Source organism: Malaclemys terrapin, chromosome 8 (assembly GCF_027887155.1).
Source record: "Malaclemys terrapin pileata isolate rMalTer1 chromosome 8, rMalTer1.hap1, whole genome shotgun sequence".
NCBI classification, from domain to species: Eukaryota; Metazoa; Chordata; order Testudines; family Emydidae; genus Malaclemys; species Malaclemys terrapin.
The window spans coordinates 75,340,126-75,359,734 of record NC_071512.1 but is presented as its reverse complement, the minus strand read 5'-3'; the positions used below and the strand labels follow the sequence as shown (position 1 = coordinate 75,359,734).

Below are 19,609 nucleotides of genomic sequence, written 5' to 3'. Positions count from 1 at the left end.
TGACTGGAAAGGTGAAGCCATGCTTAATATTTTCTTTAAGGCATGATGACTCTAGATGGTCACTGCAACAAGAAATTGGTATGCACTGTTACATGCTTTCTTAGACATCAAACATCTTTCCAATTGTGACCATGAATTTCAAAAGTCTAACACACTTTTAATTTGAAATGAACATTCTAAAGAGGACGTTAACATAAAGGCCTAGATGGATAATTGTTTACCTCTTTGGAAATGGATAATAGTTTTGAAGGAAATGATTTAAATTCGTAGGTTAATATTCTTCCTGGGTGTTCAGTATTACAGGTGGAAAGGAGGAAACTTAGAAACTTACTGAAATTGCATGACTCTTCAGCTATTAATGAACAAGAAATTTAAACATTTCTGGTCTGATGAGTCTAGAAATTCAAGTTTACTACCTAAATGGGCAAGGAGCTCACCTGCTTGTTTAAGCAAGAGATAATGAGAATCAGGCCCAGAATGTTCATCTCTTGCTTTAAATGATATATTTCTATACAAGCAGTTTAGCTCTTTGCCCATTTAGGTAGTATACTTGAATTTCTAGACTCACTTGTTGGACAAGAAATATATACAATTCTAGTTTGTGAATAAACCCCCTTTCACAATTTCTGTAACTCAGGCATCTCTTCACAACACTTAATTATTAGCACAGAAAATATTTTTCACCAGCTTATGTTTTACTTCACCATAATCTCAATAGATTTTTAATGACCTTTACAAACCCACTTGTGTGACTTCTATTTGTTTTTGTAATAATATTTAGCTCTTCTCAAGTTCAGAATGCTTTATAATCAATATCTATTTAACCTTGCAGCACCTCCTTGACAGAGGTAAGTCAAATCATCCATTGTATAAATTTGGAAGAGCTGGGTCTCACAGTATCCAACAATGGCATTTCATTTGATTCTAGGTCTGATAGTTATTCAAACATGCAATCTATAATGCTTGCTCACCAGCAACCAAATCCCTTCAGATGTTTCTTGTTTGCTTTATGGACTCATTCAAACCATTTTAAGTCATCTTGTCTCCTTTCTACAGATGGAGAAGCTGATCTATTGAGGTTAAAATAATTCCCAAAGCCCTAGAAGGAGTCATTATCAGAGGGGACCCAACCATGTTCAGTGTTAGATCACACCTCTCCCTTTAGGTGTATTCCAAAAAACAGTGTTTTAATGTTTGAGATTTCAAATGCATAATGGGATGTGACGTGACATTAATTTTTTTTTTTTTTTGGAGTTCATCAGGCTTTAAGGAGTTGTTAGGCAATTTTTATTTAAAAACATTATTTTTATTTGATAACAAAATCTCTTAACAAGCCTTTCAGTGTGTAGTATTTCCAGTATCTCATGCATCAGAAAGCAAAATCTGACCTAAACAGGTTTTAAAAAACATTTTTCATCTTTTATTTTAAAATGACTTCTTAGGAAAGAGGAAATCGAACATTATAGCATGGCTAGTGTAAGTGAGTCTCTGAATTTCTACCTTTGTGATACAGAATAACAATAAAACACAAGAGCCTAAAAATGTTAAAATAAAAATTGGGTTTATTGTACACGATTGCATTAGCTAGTCCCAACTTAAAAACCAAATAACACGTTGGTGGAATAGGAGACCTTCAGTAGATATGAGTAGTCAAATGAGCCACTGTCCAAAGTCAGAAACTCAGAATACTAAAAAGAAGAACAGGAGTACTTGTGGCACCTTAGAGACTAACAAATTTATTAGAGCATAAGCTTTCGTGGACTACAGCCCACTTCTTCGGATGCATATAGAATGGAACATATATTGAGGAGATATATATACACACATACAGAGAGCATAAACAGGTGGGAGTTGTCTTACTAACTCTGAGAGGCCAATTAATTAAGAGAAAAAAAAAAAAAAAAAAAACTTTTGAAGTGATAATCAAGCTAGCCGAGTACAGACAGTGTGATACACGCTGTTACTCTGAAACTTACAAGGGGAGATAGTCAACGTTTGTAATGGCTCAGCCATTCCCAGTCCTTATTCAAACCGGAGTTAATTGTGTCTAGTTTGCATATCAATTCTAGCTCTGCAGTCTCTCTTTGGAGTCTGTTTTTGAAGTTTTTCTGTTGTAATATAGCCACCCGCAGGTCTGTCACTGAATGACCAGACAGGTTAAAGTGTTCTCCCACTGGTTTTTGAGTATTTTGATTCCTGATGTCAGATTTGTGTCCATTAATTCTTTTGCGTAGAGACTGTCCGGTTTGGCCAATGTACATGGCAGAGGGGCATTGCTGGCACATGATGGCATAGATCACATTGGTAGATGTGCAGGTGAACGAGCCCCTGATGGTATGGCTGATGTGATTAGGTCCTATGATGATGTCACTTGAATAGATATGTGGACAGAGTTGGCATCGGGGTTTGTTACAAGGATAGGTTCCTGGGTTAGTGGTTTTGTTCAGTGATGTGTGGTTGCTGGTGAGTATTTGCTTTAGGTTGGGGGGTTGTCTGTAAGCGAGGACAGGTCTGTCTCCCAAGATCTGTGAGAGTAAAGGATCATCTTTCAGGATAGGTTGTAGATCTCTGATGATGCGCTGGAGAGGTTTTAGTTGGGGGCTGAAGGTGACAGCTAGTGGTGTTCTGTTATTTTCTTTGTTGGGCCTGTCTTGTAGGAGGTGACTTCTGGGTACTCGTCTGGCTCTGTCAATCTGTTTTTTCACTTCAGCAGGTGGGTATTGTAGTTTTAAGAATGCTTGATAGAGATCTTGTAGGTGCTTGTCTCTATCCGAGGGATTGGAGCAAATGCGGTTATATCTTAGAGCTTGGCTGTAGACAATGGATCGTGTGGTGTGTCCTGGATGGAAGCTGGAGGCATGTAGGTAAGTGTAGCGGTCAGTAGGTTTCCGGTATAGGGTGGTATTGATGTGACCATCGCTTATTAGCACAGTAGTGTCCAGGAAATGGACCGCTTGTGTGGATTGATCTAGGCTGAGGTTGATGGTGGGATGGAAATTATTGAAATCATGGTGAAATTCCTCAAGGGCTTCTTTTCCATGGGTCCAGATGATGAAGATGTCATCAATGTAGCGCAAGTAGAGTAGGGGCGTTAGGGGACGAGAGCTAAGGAAGCGTTGTTCTAAGTCAGCCATAAAAATGTTGGCATATTGTGGGGCCATGCGGGTACCCATAGCAGTGCCGCTGACTTGAAGGTATATATTGTCCCCAAATGTGAAATAGTTGTGGGTGAGGACAAAATCACAAAGTTCAGCCACCAGGTTAGCTGTGACATTATCAGGGATACTGTTCCTGATAGCTTGTAGTCCATCTTTGTGTGGAATATTGGTGTAGAGGGCTTCTACGTCCATAGTGGCCAGGATGGTGTTTTCTGGAAGATCACCGATGGATTGTAGTTTCCTCAGGAAGTCAGTGGTGTCTCGAAGATAGCTGGGAGTGCTGGTAGCGTAGGGTCTTAGGACAGAGTCTACATAACCAGACAAGCCTGATGTTAGGGTGCCAATGCCTGAGATGATGGGGCGTCCAGGATATCCAGGTTTATGGATCTTGGGTAGCAAATAGAATACCCCTGGTCGGGGTTCTAGGCATGTGTCTGTACGGATTTGTTCCTGTGCTTTGTCAGGGAGTTTTTTTAGCAGATGGTGTAGTTTCTTTAGAAAGAAGAACAGGAGTACTTGTGGCACCTTAGAGACTAACAAATTTATTAGAGCATAAGCTTTCGTGGACTACAGCCCACTGTGGGCTGTAGTCCACGAAAGCTTATGCTCTAATAAATTTGTTAGTCTCTAAGGTGCCACAAGTACTCCTGTTCTTCTTTTTGCGGATACAGACTAACACGGCTGTTACTCTGAAACTTGTAGTTTCTTTAGGTAATCTTCAGTGGGATCAGAGGATAATGGCCTGTAGAATGTGGTGTTAGAGAGCTGTCTAGCAGCCTCCTGGTCATATTCCAATTTATTCATGATGACGACAGCACCTCCTTTGTCAGCCTTTTTGATTATGATGTCAGGGTTGTTTCTGAGGCTGTAGATGGCGTTGTGTTCAGCATGGCTGAGGTTATGTGGCAAGTGATGTTGCTTTTCCACAATTTCAGCCTTTGCACGTCGACGGAAGCAATCTATGTAGAAATCCAGTCTGTTGTTTCGACCGTCCGGAGGAGTCCATGCAGAATCCTTTTTTTTTGTAGTGCTGGTAGGGAGGATTCTGTGGGTTAGTATGCTGTTCAGAGGTATGTTGGAAATATTCTTTGAGTCGGAGACGTCGAAAGTAGGATTCTAGGTCACCGCAGAACTGTATCATATTCATGGGTCTGGAGGGACAAAAGGAGAGGCCCCGAGATAGGACAGACTCTTCTGCTGGGCTAAGAGTATAGCTGGAAAGATTAACAATATTGCTGGGTGGGTTAAGGGAGCTACTGTTGTGGCTGCTTGTGGCATGTAGCAGTTTAGATAGTTTAGTGTCCTTTTTCCTTTGTAGAGAGGCAAAGTTTGTCTTGTAAATGGCTTGTCTAGTTTTTGTAAAGTCTATCCATGAGGAAGTTTGTGTGGAAGGTTGGTTTCTTATGGGAGTATCCAGTTCTGAGAGCTCATTCTTAATCTTTCCCTGTTTGCTGTATAGGATGCTGATCAGGTGGTTTCGCAGTTTCTTTGAGAGTGTGTGACACAGTCTCTCAGCATAGTCTGTGTGATATGTAGATTGTAATGGATTTTTTACCTTTAGTCCTTTTGGTATGATGTCCATCTGCTTGCATTTGGAAAGGAAGATGATGTCTGTCTGTATCTGTACGAGTTTTTTCATGAGGTTGATGGATTTCCATTCCATACGGCTAAATGCAGTGCCTTGCACAATGACAAGTTTCAGAGTAACAGCCGTGTTAGTCTGTATCCGCAAAAAGAAGAACAGGAGTACTTGTGGCACCTTAGAGACTAACAAATTTATTAGAGCATAAGCTTTCGTGGACTACAGCCCACTTCTTCGGATGCACCACATTCTACAGGCCATTATCCTCTGATCCCACTGAAGATTACCTAAAGAAACTACACCATCTGCTAAAAAAACTCCCTGACAAAGCACAGGAACAAATCCGTACAGACACATGCCTAGAACCCCGACCAGGGGTATTCTATTTGCTACCCAAGATCCATAAACCTGGATATCCTGGACGCCCCATCATCTCAGGCATTGGCACCCTAACATCAGGCTTGTCTGGTTATGTAGACTCTGTCCTAAGACCCTACGCTACCAGCACTCCCAGCTATCTTCGAGACACCACTGACTTCCTGAGGAAACTACAATCCATCGGTGATCTTCCAGAAAACACCATCCTGGCCACTATGGACGTAGAAGCCCTCTACACCAATATTCCACACAAAGATGGACTACAAGCTATCAGGAACAGTATCCCTGATAATGTCACAGCTAACCTGGTGGCTGAACTTTGTGATTTTGTCCTCACCCACAACTATTTCACATTTGGGGACAATATATACCTTCAAGTCAGCGGCACTGCTATGGGTACCCGCATGGCCCCACAATATGCCAACATTTTTATGGCTGACTTAGAACAACGCTTCCTTAGCTCTCGTCCCCTAACGCCCCTACTCTACTTGCGCTACATTGATGACATCTTCATCATCTGGACCCATGGAAAAGAAGCCCTTGAGGAATTTCACCATGATTTCAATAATTTCCATCCCACCATCAACCTCAGCCTAGATCAATCCACACAAGCGGTCCATTTCCTGGACACTACTGTGCTAATAAGCGATGGTCACATCAATACCACCCTATACCGGAAACCTACTGACCGCTACACTTACCTACATGCCTCCAGCTTCCATCCAGGACACACCACACGATCCATTGTCTACAGCCAAGCTCTAAGATATAACCGCATTTGCTCCAATCCCTCGGATAGAGACAAGCACCTACAAGATCTCTATCAAGCATTCTTAAAACTACAATACCCACCTGCTGAAGTGAAAAAACAGATTGACAGAGCCAGACGAGTACCCAGAAGTCACCTCCTACAAGACAGGCCCAACAAAGAAAATAACAGAACACCACTAGCTGTCACCTTCAGCCCCCAACTAAAACCTCTCCAGCGCATCATCAGAGATCTACAACCTATCCTGAAAGATGATCCTTTACTCTCACAGATCTTGGGAGACAGACCTGTCCTCGCTTACAGACAACCCCCCAACCTAAAGCAAATACTCACCAGCAACCACACATCACTGAACAAAACCACTAACCCAGGAACCTATCCTTGTAACAAACCCCGATGCCAACTCTGTCCACATATCTATTCAAGTGACATCATCATAGGACCTAATCACATCAGCCATACCATCAGGGGCTCGTTCACCTGCACATCTACCAATGTGATCTATGCCATCATGTGCCAGCAATGCCCCTCTGCCATGTACATTGGCCAAACCGGACAGTCTCTACGCAAAAGAATTAATGGACACAAATCTGACATCAGGAATCAAAATACTCAAAAACCAGTGGGAGAACACTTTAACCTGTCTGGTCATTCAGTGACAGACCTGCGGGTGGCTATATTACAACAGAAAAACTTCAAAAACAGACTCCAAAGAGAGACTGCAGAGCTAGAATTGATATGCAAACTAGACACAATTAACTCCGGTTTGAATAAGGACTGGGAATGGCTGAGCCATTACAAACGTTGACTATCTCCCCTTGTAAGTTTCAGAGTAACAGCGTGTATCACACTGTCTGTACTCGGCTAGCTTGATTATCACTTCAAAAGTTTTTTTTTTTTTTTTTTTTCTCTTAATTAATTGGCCTCTCAGAGTTAGTAAGACAACTCCCACCTGTTTATGCTCTCTGTATGTGTGTATATATATCTCCTCAATATATGTTCCATTCTATATGCATCCGAAGAAGTGGGCTGTAGTCCACGAAAGCTTATGCTCTAATAAATTTGTTAGTCTCTAAGGTGCCACAAGTACTCCTGTTCTTCTTTTTGCGGATACAGAGTAACACGGCTGTTACTCTGAAACTTGTCAGAATACTAAAAGACTAATGGAAATTCATGGTGGTAAAGTGAAGTATTGTTCACTTTTATCTTCACCAGTGCCTTGAGCAACATTAGCAATAGAAGCTTTGCAATAAATTTACCTCAGTCTGTAAAATGATATGCTGTAAACTACACTGGGCAAAATCTTAGCTCCCCAGTCTGAAAAGTTAGCGTGGAAAAATGAATAAGCGGATGAGTCCAGTGTAACATCAAAATCTGTATCAAAATCTTAGCCAGTGAAACCTTATTTAGGGCTTAATTCAACACCCATTAAAATAATTGAAAATGGATCAGGTCCCTGCTGATTAGGAGTAGCTCTCCTCAGACTTGCATATGATCAGAAAAGTGGCTGGAGTTCTTTTGCGCAAAGGATGTGGTGCTCATTCTAGCAAGGCTGGGTGCAGACTCTCTGAAAGTCTGATCTTTCTCACAGTTGAGCACTAATAACTGTGTAAAGAAAGCCATTTGCAGTGCACAACTGACACAAGCCCACGTGTGGTTCACTGCTGTGTGTTTGCAACTTGTCAGGCCTGACATACTCATTACATCAAATACTGGTGTCATGATATTTATTTAAAAGGTGACATGTAATATATCATTTATATCACACTTGTCACTAATGACACTATGAAATGTTGGTAACGACTCGGTAGGTGAAATTATGGATACTCTCTGATAGTATGTCCTGGAGAGTGTAAACATACAAAGGTGACAAAACAGGTTTCTTCTGTTTAAAGAGAAAAGAAAATATGGTGCCAGATGCATGTTCATGAAAGAGTGCTCTGTCCTGCTGTCTCCAAGTAAAGCCAGCGGCTAACCTTCTTGCATCTTTGCAAGGCGGGAGACATGACGCTAAGAGCAGCCCAGTGCCAGAAGGCAAGGAGCTCACTGGTCTCAGGTAATGAGATTCAGCTGGCCTGACCAGTTCAGTGTAGCCCAAAACACTATGGTTATAATCTGTAACTAAAAGGTGTCATGTCCCCCCACAGATTTGTTTGCTTCCCAGCAGAAAATGATAGTGAAGTAAAGGGAAGCCGCAAGAGCGGTCACACACCCCTCCCCAGAAGCGCGGATGCCTCATTTCCAGTGCCTGGAGCAGCTGGTGGGGAGGTAAATCACCGCAAGGGGAGGGAGATGGGGCTGGGGCATGCTGCTGCCCCCCCCCCATTTCTGCAAACGCAGAGCTGCCTGGCAACTCAGTCTTGTTGACTCTGCAGCTGGACACCACCTCCTGGGTCCTAGTTCTGGTTGTCTTCCCTGGCTCTGTGTGCTGGGTGCCATGTTTTCTGTACAACAGTGAGTGTCTGCGATGGGCAGGGTAAGAGGAGTGGAGCAAAGGAGGTGTGGGGAGTGGAGTGGGATAGGGCAGCGGGAGAGGGATAGGGGACAGTGGGGAGACGGGAAGGGACAGTAGGGAAGGGGGATGGAATGGGGAAAAGAAGGGGATATGAGAATGGGGCGGGGGAAGCAAGAGCCCAGCATGCACGCTTCCCCCAGCAGCAGTTGGGGCTCCCCCATTAAACAGGCCAATCGAACCCCCCACTCCAATGAGCCCCTGCCCTGCACCTGGACCACTCTGACAAGCAGACCTGGCCCTTGTGCTGTGTCAGGGTCGGGGGGGGGGGTCCTCTCCCACCTCCCTCCATCCAGTGGCCTGCACTCCACATTGCCATGCTGGATCCTCCACATTTATTTATTGACAAATAAAATTTGCAGAATTTTAAAATAATTGTGTGCAGAATTTTTTTGTGTGGAACAGAATTTTAAATTTTTTGGCACAGAATTCCCTTGAGTACATCTGATAGTTCTGTGGAACTTCCTAACTGAGGGAAAGTCAGCCGGGGCTGGGAAAAAGGAAGACTGGTGACACAAACCATCTTGAACAAAGCATCTACCTTGCTGGAGTAAGTTTTAGACTTTTAGATGTGTGTTTTCACTTTTATATTCTTGTCACCCTTTCTAAATTTATTCCTTTGACTTGGCATCACATAACCCATGTCCCAATGTTAATTCATTTTTAATATAAACCAAACCAGTGCGGTTTAAATGGAAGCGTGTATTTATCCCAGTTAAGTCAACAAGCTGTGATGTGCCTTTGTGTCTTTAGAGGAACAAATAAACATTATTTATTTTTCTGAACTGTCCAGGAGAGGGATGGACATTACAGAGCATGCAGTTCTGAGAAAATTTGGGACTGGGAATGTGTTGTATTCACCCCATCAGTAGTAACCAAGACTGCTAGAGACTAGGGAGTGTGACTGATGTGTTGCTGGCTGGCTGCTGAGGTCAGAGTTGCTGGACCAGGGTCTGCAGTTATACGCTGGCACTCAGGGTGTGACTTGCATGAGTGTTGCTGACTGTGAATGTCCTGGGCAGAGAGTTACAGTAAGAAAGCATTTGAGGCACCCAGGGTTATAGGGCAGTCAGTGACTAAACCCCTCACTGGTCTGGATTGCACCTCAAACTCGGAGGAACAATAAAACTTCTTATTGTTGTCAAAGAGGGTACTCTTATAACCCTCCCAGCCAGTATGAAAAGCTGTAGCACAAATGGGACTTGGGAAAGTTGCACTTCCCTTCTGGTACCTGTCTTCATCCTCTTGCCAAAAATAGTTGATTACTTGTTCCAAGCAGCTTGATCATCTGTCAGTTTCAGGAGTCAGCAAAGGCATTTTATGCACTAGCCTTCTATACTCTCTTTAATTTGTTACTCATTTTACTTAAATTGGCCAAATCAACGAATCCATTCAATATAAGAAATGACTACAGTTTTTCTGCTTAGTTTGACATGCTTTAAAGAATTACAAATCTGATCAGCATGCTACTGTTTAGACAGAAGAACAAGAACAATAAACTAGATGGCAGCCTGATTCTAGCAAAGCAAATGCTATTTGTTACCCATCAATCAGTCCATTAGTTTGAAGAGTATGAGGGCATCTTGTATTCAGGCAAATAAACAGTATTTTTAAAGGTTGTACTTTTCTGAAAAGGCTGGAGTTATCTATTAATGATGATTTGTTTGTATGTGCTATATGTATGTTTATGGCAAAAGTGGGGAAACCTCTTGGCCCAAGAAGCATACACTGAGGTGCCACATAGCTGTGGCTTCCAAAGAGAAAGGAGAAATGGAAAGAAAAGGAAGTGTGCAGCAGGAGTTGGGAGGAGCAGAAGGAATATGACGGAGTCTTGAAACACTTTTATTTTTGTGAAAAATAAGTAAACTCTGCAAATACACACCTATGTTTTAGCAAAATGTTTGGGATTTTACTTTTCTCATTTCTTGTTTTTCTCAACTTGTATTTTTTCTTTGTTCCTCTCCTTTCTTCATGTTTTCTTCTTCTTGCTCTGATTTTTTTAAACCTTCTCTCTGCTTTTCCTTATCTGTGTTGGTCTGTTGTCTTCTTCATGTGCTGCTGTTATAAAGCTTCAGGGAGTGCAAACATTGGGTAAGCTACTCTCACACCGTTTGGCCTGTGAGGCTGGGTCTGGTATGGAGGTTGTAGTTTGGCTAGCTCCAATTATGGCTGGTAATGGAAATAGTATATAAACACATAACCTGCTAATTATTATATTATGGTATTGCCTTATGTAAATTGTATAGACCTCTCTCAGCTAGCGTTCTTCTCTATAGCATGAAGTAATCGTGATACTACATGATTATGTTGATCATCTGTTACCTTTGTGCAGTGGCAGTAGCTGAACAATGTGCAAACTCCTGAAAATTACGGGAATGCACATGGCAGTATGTACAAAGCATATACTGTGTATCGCCATCTGAATCAAGCAGTTCACATGGGGTGTTTTTTGTTTTGTTTTTTTAAAGGCCAAGTTTAGCAAATAAGAGCTCAGACTCCTGGTGCAATATCTATAGAAACAAAGCTGATTTAGCTATTTGACTGGTCAAGTTAAATAATTCAGAATTGAGGTTTGATTGGTCCCCTCCCTTCCTCCTCTTTGAGTTCTTGTGTGTGGGTTTATGTACCCTGAACCAAATGAAAAAAGAGCATATGTGATGGATCTGCAAAGCAGGGGACTACAGCTCCCACCAGCTCCCCTCTGTTGCATTTCCCCTTTCCCAGACCAGATAAAGGGAAAGATCCTGAACATGGAAGTGGCCTGGCTCTGTTTGGGAGTGGGAGCTGCATAGTATCAGAGAGCTGGAGAGAAGCCCCAGGAACTGTGGCTAGAGCTGCATGTGAAACAGATTGTAACTTCCAGGTGATACAGTTGGATGCAGGTCTGTGTGGGACATAGGGGAGCAGTAGGGGCTGGGCAGGGAGCTGGTGGAGAGGGGCCCCAATGAGAGACGCTAGTTGAACCTGGGCTGGAAACTTGCAAGCCCCTATTTGCTTGCAAGGCACTTGGCCTGAAGAGGCCTCTAACTCTCAGTTGTACTGCCCGGGGACACAAACAGGAACTGTTACTCACTTTGAACTCTAACTGTTTAAGCCTCTTTACCTAGGATATCGGCAAACTTTCCCTTTCCTGCCAGCCCTACTAAAATACACTTTCACTTAGCCATGTCTCAATGATTACCGGAACCCACCAGGGTTAGCACCTCTGAGGCCTAGCTGCTCAGGCATCTATGATGCTTGCCTGACTTGCGGCCCATCAGGCACACTACTGGCACCGTAGGGCTTTGGTGTACTGGCCAGCCACAATAATTATAAAGAAATGTTATAAAATATTAAAACCCAAACCCTCTCCTCATAATTGACATGATCAGCTGACTTTTGGAGCAGGAACAGTGAAATACTCAGCCTATTCTGGAAGCCTTTTGTGTGTCTTGATGTAGACAATGGAACTCTGTTATGTATCTCCGACCTTGCACTGAATCTGGACACATCCCCCCTCTCCAAGTTCCTTAGCTGACTGTGTGGTTCTGCACATTGAGTGGAGCAGGGGTGGATCTAGTCCCATAAAGTTGCCAACTGGTGACTTGCTCTGTGGGGACTGGGCAATAGGAAACTGTGACGAGATCCCCAGGGTGCAGCCTCGGACTGTGGGACCGCTGTGCCCCCTTAACTCTATCTACCCTGGGCTGTCTCTCACAATACCTTGCTAGTGATCAGCAGCAAACCTCTCCAGGCGCTGTTATCACTCAGCACAACAGCATGTGGAGCCCCACACCCAGCTAGATTGCATGAATGCTCCCAGAGCCACTCATGAATCACACAGATAAAGGCACCAGAGCCAAATCCCCCCAGCACTGTATCCCAGGAATATACCGTCTTGCACTGCTCATCAATGGAAAGTGGACATACACCAGCCTTTGTAAATCCTGAGCATACTTACCACACACTTCAGGCAAACTTGCTGGTAAAGATAAACAGTAAAACAACTGTATTGACTACAAAAGATAGATTTTAAGTGATTATAAGTGATAGCAAAAAGTCAAAAGTTAGTTACCAAAATAAAATAAAATATAAGTATGCAGTCTAAACTCTCAATCCTATTAGGCTGGGCAACATCTAGATTAAGCAGTTTTTCTCACCCCACTGGACATTGCAGTTCATAGTACACAGATTTCACCCTTGAAATCTGAGCCAGTTCCCTCAGTTGGAGTCTTCAGAGTGTCCTTGTTGCTTTTAGCGTAGGTGGGTGAAGGAGAAAGGCCCAGCATGCGGCCACTGTGTTCTGTTTTATACCCTCAGTCCCATGTGCTTGGGGAGCACAAATCCAGGCGTGTCTGGGGCCATTACTGAGTCTCCACGCAAGGCTGAGCAATTCCCCTGGTGTGGCCTCATGCAGGAGAGGCACTGAATTGTATCTCCCTTGCTGGACAATGGCTGTTGATGGGTTGTTTGACACCCCGCCCAGGCGTAGGTTACTTTCCTTGCTGTTGCTTCTGGGGAGCGAATATCTGGCTGATCCCCCAACTTACAGCATGTTTTAGTGACAACCATACAACACAATTCTCATAACTTCATATGCATTAATGATATTAATGATACATATATTGATAGAGAAATGACTTTCAGCAGATCATAACCTTTCCTCTGATACCTTACAAGGCATGTTTTCTATGTAAGATCACGATTATATAAAAATGAGGAATATGGGGGTTATAGGACGCTCCCCCAAGGTATAGAATGTCACAGAAACATTCCGTTACTTTAGGTGGCTGCCCAGCTGGACAGTGTTTGCACCCGTTTAAAATACTTCTGATTTTAGGATTCAAGTGATGTTAAATCTTTTCATAGCTCAATTGCTTGTTTCAATTCAAGACATACATGGGGTCAAATTCAGAGCTGTGTAATTCAATTGAGTTGTTCCCTTTGACACCATAGCTATATTGGCTCCTGGTGTATGTTCTGTCCTTCGGAACTCAGACTGGGTTGAAGCTGAAACCAGAGGATGTTTTACCAACTATATTCAGAGATAAACCTGGTGAACAATATCTTCTCTGAGTCAGTGACTGATGATTTCATACAGGCCCCCTTTAGCTTCTTAAAATAAACCTGTCATCACTGCCTCCACAAACTTACCAGTCTGGGAAGCAAGAGGCCAGCAAGCTGGATCTTTTATAGCAGTGCAGAGAACGAACTCCAGAATTATTGGGTTAGTTATTTCTTTCTTTTTCAATATTTTAGGCAGTGCAGGTGAGATGCATCTATCTGTGCAATCTAGTATTAAGCCTGTCTGAGCCAAGAACAGGTTGTACTAAACTTACATAGTTTGGTAATATGGATAGGTATACACTAGTGACTAGACTGAGAGCCCCAAACCCACTTCACTAGCTGTTTCTGACAGGTCTGTAAGAAGCAAAAGGCAAGTGAGCTCATTAATTCATTGTTTTTAGCCTGTGTAGTAAATCTGATCAGACGTGGCCAGGTGAGGCCAAACAGTCTGTGGTTTGTAGTTCAAGTATTTATAAGACACCAGCCTTCCTACAACCTAAACATAATGAATGAAAGCAAAAGGGCATCTTGATGTCACGGTTTCCAGTGAAATCAAAATGGTTTTGCTCAATCAAGGCTATATGTTTACAAATATATAAATGTAGTCAAAAGAAATAGCAAGGGGTTTCTCAAACAGCTACAAGCAGGGTTTCCCCTCAGCCTCAAACAGGTATAGCCCAGAGTCAGGGATTCTGAGGAACTGTTGTGTCTTTTACTCTTTACACAACAAACATAATATAAAGGAACCACAGGGGCACAGTGAGGTCCAAATAACCATATATAGCCTGCCAGTCCTGGCTACATATATACACTGCCACTCTGTCAGGGTTCTGGTGGCTTTTGAAACATAGAACACAATGAGGGTGCTCACAAGCTACAGGAGCCCAGTTCTTTTATAGTGCCTTTGATTAGGATAACTCCTTACAGTTACTTCCCCATCATGGCTGAGGTCTGTGGATAAAAAACTGCTCTTCTGTTGTGGGGTGGAAGAGAGAAGGGGAAAGAAACCCTGTAATGTATTCACCTTCTAAATCATTCATTTTGTAACAGCACTATTTATAGTATTTATATTTGGTTAATTGTTCATTATTTCTGTGGAATCATAAGTGTGCAAAGAAACCTTTATATCACTATACACACTTTTTATTGTATTGGAAAGTAGCCTAGCATTCACAAGAATAACTTATCTGCAATTAGAATAAATAATGCAATAGCCTCGACTAGGAGAAAATAGTAGATTTTAAAGGACTACTATCAATATAATCCAGAGTTTCTCAACCTTTTTCCAATTTGCAACCCCCTTTTCCATACCAAGAACATCCTGGTTCCCGCCCCCTCCACCTTTCTCCCCCCCACCCCCGTTCTGTTTAGCATTATGATAATGACAGTATGGTCACAATTCCCTATTACCTGTTTGTGACCACCTGCTTGAGAACTCCTGATCTAGTTACTTTAAAAACAAGCTGAAAGTAATTTCAGGTACTACATCTGCCTCTGAGTTCCTGCCAATTTTTGTGGCTTTAAAACAGGAAAATGTGATTGAAAACATGTTTCTCTTCGCTTTGTTTCTTAGGGAAAGACCCCTCCCAAAACCATTGGTGACTATGCACAAAGTGCCGTCAAAATGCACAAATTAAATTAACTGAGAAGAAGAGAGATATTTTGGTTATATCTGAAGTATTACTTTAAAGAACAGTATGTTAAAAAATTCAGAAGTGGATGATTTTTAAGTTGACAGACTCCCTTTACCTGTTCTGACTGTATTGTAAAAATATTAACATTCAATAGTGTTCTAGTTTGTATTGTTTGTAATGTTCTAGTTTTGTAATAGGATGATAAAAGGTTGTGCATCTTGTATTTTTATTAGAATTTAAAACTGAAATTGCCTTTATTACAAAATATCTCAAATGTTGGAATCACTGTCATATTTTATAATACTGTTAAATATTATTATGATGTCTCTCTTCATGCTTAACACAAGTAGTGTTGCTGCCACTGTGTAGTTTGTTTTTTATTTTACATGTAAACTTTATTTTGTGTTATCTTATGCAGGAATTATGTATTGTCTAGCTTAATTATAGGATTTATAGAGATAAATGGAACTTGAAATGTAAATATGCTAATAGCATTTTGTAGTTATTGTTTTGAGCTGTACTGATATGTGGGCTTTTCTAGCAATACTAGTTTGTGTTGTCTAACCACACTCACAGCATTATCCTCCAGCAAAGAGCTGTCTGTTCAGAGAGACAGAGAAAAAAAACTTTGCTTATACAATAAAATAATTTTGTATATTAATTTAAGGAATTCTTTGGACTCTAAGAATAAAATCCTTTAATATTTTGGGTCTGGAACTATTATGCATTCAGGCACTTTAATTTTATGCAAATATGTCAGCAAGCTTTACATTTTTCTTTGTTTTGTATTTGTTACACATAATTTAATTTAAATAAGCATTTTATATTCTGAATCTGAGCATTTCTGATCACAGGAATGTAGTCAAAGTTTTATCAGTGTTTTCATTATAAATCTCTTTTATTCATGGTTTATAACTTCAATACAAAAAAGTCACGCAGGATGGAATTTAGCACAGAAGGTCTCGGTATGGGAGTGACCTCTGTTCTTTATGTTTACTGTTGTCTACTTCTGCATTTCTTAGGGGAGAAACCAAGGCACTGATTTGCTTAGAAAATGTTAAAAGGCCATAACTTTCTCGAACTGAATGTTACAAGCTAACATGTTTACAGTAGATCCCAGTAACTACCGAGGATGCCAACTTACTTATATTTACATGAGGAAATTTTGGAGTTGGAACTCCGGTGCATTCTATAGTTATGAGGAGTGGAGGGTTTTAAAAAAGTATAGTGCTGTACACAGAATTTTGCATCACAACACATTGTTCTTTTGTGCTTTTATTATGAAACATGGTTGCTAAGTGCAAGAAAGTGATTGGAAAAAAGCTATAAATGGACAACACAGTGAAATGGCAGTAATATGAAGCTCCAGATTCTGAGTTTGTGAAAATCAGTGTAGAAAGACCTGCTGGAATAGTGTCTGTTTTCTTTGCCCAATCTGCCTTCTCTTAGGGGAGAAAAAGTTGATAACCAAAAGGAGAAAAAATCCTTACTTCTTATGTGCTCTGAGTTTAAGGGCATTTTAGAACTCCTTGTCTCAGGCTCAAGACCTGGGATTTAGATTGTTAAAGATTATTGGGAGGTTGATTTTTGCCTGGGAAGTCTGTTTTTGACTTTTGGCTTGTTTGGGCATTTTCTTCAGCTTGGAAAATGAGAGCTAAAAAGGGAGCTGTGATCTACATATGCTTAGATTCTTGCAGAGACCCAGGGAAGAGAGAGCACAATTGAAAAGGCCTGTTTTAAATGTTTGAGGAATGAGTAATTGCTGGAAAGCGCAGGTTACTAGAAGAACGACCATCTAGTGAGTTTGGGGTTGCAAATTTTGGTTAGATGTATTCCTGGAGATTTCATCAAATGATGTAATCGTTAATTAAAGATTAATCTTTAATTCCTGGAGACTCCAGGCCAAAGCTGTGTTACAGATAGATCCAGCACTTCTCTGAGATATCTGTGACAACAGTCTTTCAGCGGGTGACATTTATGTACATGATAAAGAAACAATCTCTTAATGTAAAATTTAGAATGCATTTTCTAATGTCATCAGGTTTGTTAAGTGTTTTAAAAAAAATCATCTTCTAATAAAATTTTGAATCATAGAAGATTAGGGTTGGAAGAGACCTCAGGAGGTCATCTAGTCCAACCCCCTGTTCAAAGCAGGACCAACACCAACCAAATCATCCCAGCCAGGGCTTTGTCAAGCCGGATCTTAAAAACCTCTGGATGGAGATTCCACCACCTCCCTAGGTAACCCATTTCAGTGCTTCACCACCCTCCCAGTGAAACAGTGTTTTCTAATATATCCAACATAGACCTCCCCCACTGCAACTTGAGACCATTGCTCCTTGTTCTGTCATCTGCCACCACTGAGAACAGCCGAGCTCCATCTTCCTTGGAACCCCCCTTCAGATAGTTGAAGGCTGCTATCAAATCCCTCCTCATTCTTCTCTTCTGCAGACTAAACAAGCCTAGTTTCCTCAGCCCCTCCTCGTAAGTCATGTGCCCCAGCCCTCCTGATTATTTTCGTTGCCCTCCGCTGGACTCTCTCCAATTTGTCCACATCCTTTCTGAATTGGGGGGCCCAAAACTGGATGCAATACTCGAGATGTGGCCTTACCAGTGCCGAATAGAGGGGAATAATCACTTCCCTCAATCTGCTGGCAGTGCTCCTACTAATGCAGCCCAATATGCCATTAACCTTCTTGGCAACAAGGGCACACTTTTGACTCATATCCAGCTTCTCATCCACTGTAATCCCCAGGTCCTTTTCTGCAGAACTGCAGCTTAGCCAGTTGGTGCCCAGCCTGTAGCGGTGCATGGGATTCTTCCACCCTAAGTGCAGGACTCTGCACTTGTCCTTGTTGAACCTCAGATTTCTTTTAGCCCAATCATCCAATTTGTCTAGGTCACTCTGGACCCTATCCCGACTCTCCAGCATATCTACCTCTCCACCCAGTTTAGTGTCATCCACGAACTTGCTGAGGGTGCATCCATCCCATCATTCAGATAATTAATAAAGATGTTGAACAAAACTGGCCCCAGGACCGACTCTTGGGGCACTCCGCTTGATACCGGCTGCCAACTAGACATCGAGCCGCTGATCACTACCCATTGAGTCTGACAATCTAGTCAGCTTTCTATATACCTTATAGTCCATTCATCCAATCCATACTTTTTTAACTTGCTGGCAAGAATACTGTGGGAGACTGTATCAAAAGGTTTGCTAAAGTCAAGATATATCACGTCCACCACTTTCCCCATATTCACAGAGCCAGTTATCTCCTCATAGAAGGCAATCAGGTTGGTCAGGCATGACTTGGTGAATCCCTGTTGACTGTCCCCGATCACCTTCCTCTGCTCCAAGTGCTTCAAAATGGTTTCCTTGAGGACCTGCTCCATGACTTTTCCAGAGACTGAAGTGAGGCTGACCAGTCTGTAGTTCCCCGGGTTCCCCTTCCCTTTTTTAAAGATGGGCACTATATTTGCCTTTTTCCAATCGTCCAAGATCTCTCCTGGTCACCACGAGGCTCTGCAATCACATCAGCCAATTCCCTCAGCACCCTCGGATGCATTAGATCTGAACCCATAGACTTGTGCAATATTTTTATACTCCTCCCTAGTCATCTGACCAAGTTTCCACTTCTTGTAAGCTTCCTTTTTGTGTTTAAGCTCACCGAAGATTTCACCATTAAGCCAAGTTGGTCGCCTGCCATATTTGCTGTTCTTTCTGCACATCAGGATGGTTTGTTCCTGTGCCCTCAATAAGGCTTCTTTAAAATACAGCCAGCTTTCCTGGACTCCTTTCCCCCTCATATTGGCCTCCCAGGGGATCCTGCCCATCAGTTCCCTAAGGGAGTCAAAGTCTGCTTTTCTGAAGTCCAGGATCTGTATTTTGCTACTTTCTTTTCTTCCTTTTGTGAGGATCCTGAACTCGACCAGCTCATGGTCACTGCTGCCCAGGTTGCCACTCCTTCTACTTCCCCTACCAATTCTTCCCTGTTTGTGAGCAGCAGGTCAAGAGGAGAATGGCCCCTGGTTTGTTCCTCTAGTAGTTGCACCAGGAAGTTGTCCCCAACACTCTCCAAAACTTCCTGGATTGTCTGTGCAACTCTTTGTGGTTAGTGATTAGATGTCCAGTATTCAGAAGAACAGATTCACAGGTTTATGCCAAAACTCAGGGCTGCCATCAGGAGGCAACACAAGAAACTGTGTCTGGTCAGGGATTTGGGGTCTGGATATATGAGTTCAGACTAGATGATCTAGCACAGTGATACTCAGATTGAGGCTCGCGAGCTGCAAGTGGCTCTTTAATGTGTCTCCGGCTCTTTGCAGCACAATATTAAAACACGGTGTGATTTAATTATTAACCAATCAGAATGCTTTTACTATGTTATTAACCAATTGTAATTGATGATAATACTTGGTCAGTCATTTTGCTGTGAGAATTATATAAAAACTTAATATTTCCCCCATCATACTGTTTAAATATGAATAATAGTACTATAATAAATTAAACAATTAATTCACACTACTGTG

At 42.0% G+C, this 19,609-nt stretch overlaps 1 long non-coding RNA gene across 2 annotated transcripts in view; it reads left to right on the top strand.

Moving 5' to 3' along the window:
- The first annotated feature begins 13,477 nt into the window (after positions 1 to 13,477).
- Positions 13,478 to 19,609, top strand: part of LOC128842328 (uncharacterized) — a 66,919-nt gene continuing 60,787 nt past the window's right edge. For both annotated transcript variants that reach the window (XR_008445963.1, XR_008445965.1), the window contains exon 1: positions 13,478 to 13,605. This is a non-coding gene — a long non-coding RNA (uncharacterized LOC128842328). The remainder of the gene's footprint in view (positions 13,606 to 19,609) is intronic.